Genomic DNA, 4,958 nt, shown 5'->3' with positions numbered 1-4,958 from the left:
TGTCGAATTTAAAAATGTAAATTCGTTCTTAAAGAGGGGGATGGTGTAACGGGCTAGAGTTGCCCTAATGTTACACAGTCCCCATTAAGTACATTTGGTACTTAAGGGGATGGTCAATTACTAAATAATAGTAATTAGACCCAACACTCGGGTGTGGTGCACATTTGTGACCAACCCTTGTGGATGTGATGCACATGGGTGCATTCACATTAGGAGGGATGACGCCCAGCGTCATCCATGATGACGGCTAGCGTCATCAGTTACGCGAGGTATCTATAAAGATACGCTCGCAATACATATTAAATGATATCTATAGAGATATCATTTTAATTGGTAAAAATAGGTATTTGTATTTAATTCTATTAAATATAAATCAGTCTGAAATTTACTACCTACTTGGTAAGTGCGCACGAGGAGACGGATTACCGCTCCCGTGACGTCACTTCACCAGAGTTCTTAGTGTGTTGGGTGAGGTCGCTTGCGCGCCCACCACAACTACCTCACTGCACGCAAGAGAAGCAGGTGCAAACCGCTTCCTCGCTGTGCTAGGGTGTGTGCTAAGTAGAGCGTGGCCGCATTACGACGTGCCCGCCTACAGATGTCGTTTGGCACTGGACAGCCCGAACATAATGTCCCAAGCTAGGACGTTCGCGGTAAAGTTGCACCAGGACTTTGAGTTCCTTGTATGTTGCCCCAAGCTGGAGGGCATGGGTACATGCAACATCAGGACCTAAACGGATATGGTCATGCACAAGGAATATACTTTAAGTGCGATATCCTGGTGCAAGACAATAGAAGCTCGGCATTCGAGCGTTTGATGGACGCGAATTGTACGAAGGACTTGGTTCTCGTTTTTGGAGTGGGGTCCGAGATTCGAGCGACAATTTTTTTGGCGCAGTCGTCTTGTGGATTTGAATGGCCTGAAGACGTGAAAGTGGATTTACTTGGCTCGTATCTCTCTGGGACTGCAGAGAAATACTATAACAGACAAACTGCAATGTGGTGGAGTGAATTACCCACTTTGCAGTACGTAATGGAGAAAATGTTTGAAGCATTCAGGACCAGTATAATACCGGCCCAAGCAATGATACTTTTTACGCAACGTAAAAACCTGAATCGAAGTTGGCCAGAACATTATATGTATCTGACGGCCATTTCCGAAGTTTGTGGAAATGGTGGTGATTATTTGGTTTTTGACAATATTGTGCAATACGCTTCTGAGGCTATACGGACAATTTTAATGGCAAAAGTTAACCACACGAGAACGGATTACCTGGTTCAAGCTGAACAGCTCGCTTACTTTCCACAAGCATATGAGTAACACACTGGGAGAAAAAGAACTCTCGGGCGAGAAAAAGGGAGCACAAGAGAAATCGTTAATTCTGTTTCCGATTGGCCACGCGAGGAAATGCGCAAATATCATTTTTGTCACAAAGTGGGACTTTTGCAGGGAGTGTGTCACAAACGCGAACGATCACAAGGACCTCAAACAAATTTGTCGCTTGCTGTGAATGAAGTCTCAAGTCAAGAAGACGATGTCTGGATTTTGGATAGCGGATCCAGTAGACACTTGGTCAGTGATAAGTAATAGCTTCAAAATGTTGAGCCGTGTGAGGGGGTTTGTCATCAACCCGATGGACTGCCTCTTCATATAAGCAAAAGAGGCACTGTGATAATTAACGTCTTGGCTTGTTGAGCTGAACGTGGGTGCTGGCTCTTAGGAATGTATACTTGCTGAGGGCGTTAAGCATAATTTAATTTCGTATGGAATTTTGGACCGAAAGGGTTACACACTTGGATACAATGTTCAACAACGTGTATGTCAGACACAGTTACTGGAGCTGTGGCTTTTGAAGTTCAAATGGTTGGAAACGTTCTTGTGGTGCCGTGTCGAGTGATGGACAACGATGTTGAACCGGTTGGAGTTATTATGGCGGTCTTAGGTGAAGAAGCAAGTGTCCAAGTGTCTTCCGCTGTTCAAAAAGGCAGCTTAATGGACTTTCACAAACGTTTTGACCATAATAACTACGAAACGATAATTAAGTTGGCTAAAGATCCGTATTGTGATTTTTTTGCTAACGGATAAGCGTCGCGAATTTTGTTACACTTGCTCACAACGTAAACGGACCCAAAAACAAACAGCAAAGGCAAGACTCTGGGCAACACTCACCTATTGATAGTGTTGGGTGTGTTATCTGTTCGGACATCAAGGGCCCAATGATCCAAAGGATCGGCTGAATAATCGTTATACGATCAACTTCGCTGATCATAAAAGCAATTATTGCCGTGTATTTTTGCTGGCACGAAAGACGCTGCGGCAAAAAATTCCTGAAAACAAATTAAGTATCGTGTGCATATTCTTCGCACGGACTCAGGAGGAGAGTACCAGAATGAAGAATTATTCTGCAAGAAGTCGGACGTTGCAAGAAGCAAGAAATAAGCCAGCAATGAAAAAGATGAGCGTATGCATCTGACTATCATGAATATGGCCCGTTGCATAACATATATGCTTCAGAATTACCATTCGATTTTTGGGGTGACGCGGTTGAATATGCTGCTTATATTTTGAACCGGGTCCCTACAAATTCGAATGATGAGAGAATGTCGCCGGTGAAAGTGCTGACAGACCAGACCCCGTCGCTCGGTGAGATAGTCTTCTTTGGGTCACCATGTACAGTGTACAGAGATCCTTAGAAGAAGAATTTTGCACGGAGAGGACAAAAAGGGATTATCATTGACATTGGTGAAGAAACTAAAGGGTATCGTGTTTACCTGCCAAAGGATAAAGTGTTTGTTGTCTCCCAGCATGTTCAAAATATTGAGACACTGAACAAGACCCAAAACAAGCAAGTACAAGAATTGTATTTGCAAAATACTGCTAGTCTAGAAGATAATGACTCCGCGCGAGATCAAGTTCAGGAGGGAAGTAATTTAAGATATCAAGATTTGGAGGAGGCGACGAGTCGTCAGGACCAAACACAGAAGATGAAGAAAAGGAGTCCGTGGTCAAGAAAGAAGAAGGTTTCGACAAGATCGGCGAGCGAGAATAAACGTTCAAGCCAGGGACAAAGAACTGAGAGGTCAGCCATGGATGATGACGTTGTCAATGCTGTCACAATATCCGACCCAAGAAACTTTGGTGAAGCTATGCGTAGCAGTCACAAGGAAGGGTGGATGAAGCCAATTCCTGAAGAATTGCAAGCTTTGGAGAACAATGGAGTTTGGAATATTGTGAAGGCTCTAAAAGATATTCGAGCACTTTATTTGAAGTGGGTTTTTAAGACAAAGCGCGACGCAGAAGGTGGTATCAAGCGATTGAAGGCGAGATTGGTCGCGTGAAGGAATGAAGTAGTCTTTAAAGTGAACTATGGAGTTGTTTTTGCCGCTGTGATTGATATGTCCAGCGTGAAGATGATTGTCGCACTGGCAAGAAAGTGGAAGGTGCCTGCGAAGCATGCAGACGTTCCAAACGCTTACGTTAAAGCAGACAAGGACGATAATCTCAACACTAAAATCCACGTTCCGCAGGGAATGCAGATTGCAGAAGCCTTGAAGAAGAATATTGGTGTTTCACAGAACAATGAGATTGTTTTGGAGCTGAAGAAGGCACTATATGGATTAAAACAAGCAGGAAGACTATGAAGTAAGTCACTACACCAGAAACTGGTTGACATTGGTTTTAATCAAAGTCTCACGGACATGTGTGTCTACTTTAGATGGACACATGACCATCTATCGATTGTTGGAGTTTACGTGGATGACCTTCTGGTAACAGGAAGTGATCAGGGTTCTGTGGATTCATTTTTTGATATGCTCACTTTACTACCGGTTAAATATCTCGGATGTGCTCGCAACTTTTTTGGTATGCGTATTCAATACAAGGACGAAGATGGGTACACTTTTGATCAAGAACTTGGAAATACTGAAGGAGCACGGTCTCGAAATGGGACATAGCGTGCAGTTCCAATTGCTCAAGACTGGAGGTATACTAAAGAATCGGGTAGCTGTGCCGTTACCGGTGTTAAAGTAGATGATGGGGTTACGGTGAATGTTTTCCAGTCACTTGAGGGAAGTTTACTTTGGATTTCGCGTTGCACCAGAACAGATATTACTTTTGCGGTGCATAAAGCGTCAAGAAGGACTCATACGCCCACGATGGGAGTTTATAAGTTGGCCAAGAAAATTGCAATGTATCTGTCTGGCACGAAGACATTGCGACCTTCAATGGTTGGAAGAGAAGATGAAACAGAGGTGTTACAAGTAATTGGGTACAGTGATGCGGATTTCGTTGCCGACAAAGGTGACAGAAAATCTGTCACGGTTGGTTTAATTACGATTGATAGCATGCCAGTGAGCTGGATGTGTAAGAAGCAAGGCGGCGTATCACTTTCGACCATGGAGGCTGAGTTTACAGCTGCATCCATTATGGCTCGAGAACTTTTGGGCATTCGCAAACTGTTGCAAGATTTAGATGTGAGATTTGAAGAACCTATGCCACTGCGAGTGGATGACCAAGCAGCTTTAAGACAACTTGACGGTGAGAGAGCTTCGGCTAAGGCCAAACATATTGATGTGCGCATCAAGTTTGTCGGTGTTATCACGAAGCGAGGAATTATAAAGCCTGAATATCGAGAACCTTCGAGTATGCCCGCAGACATACTTACGAAAGCATTGGCTGCACCGAGATTGGTCGAGATGCGTCAAATAATCGGTTTAAAATAAATCGATCTGAGTCGACGATGACAGAGCAAGGATCAAGTGTTTTGTCGGGACAGTGTCGAAGAGGAGGAGTGTTGATAGGCAAGCTTCAATTGATGTACCAAGCAAGTGGTACTAGTATCAGTTTTTGATATCATCTTTGCGCCGAGCAACCGTGGGGGATTCATTTATGATTTCTTCTACGGGAAACATTTGATAGCTAGCCAGGAGATAACGAAACTAATAACACACTCTCTTTC

The sequence above is a fragment of the Bremia lactucae genome, linkage group LG4 (assembly GCF_004359215.1).
Source record: "Bremia lactucae strain SF5 linkage group LG4, whole genome shotgun sequence".
NCBI lineage: Eukaryota > Oomycota > Peronosporomycetes > Peronosporales > Peronosporaceae > Bremia > Bremia lactucae.
Note: the sequence above shows the minus strand (reverse complement) of the source record.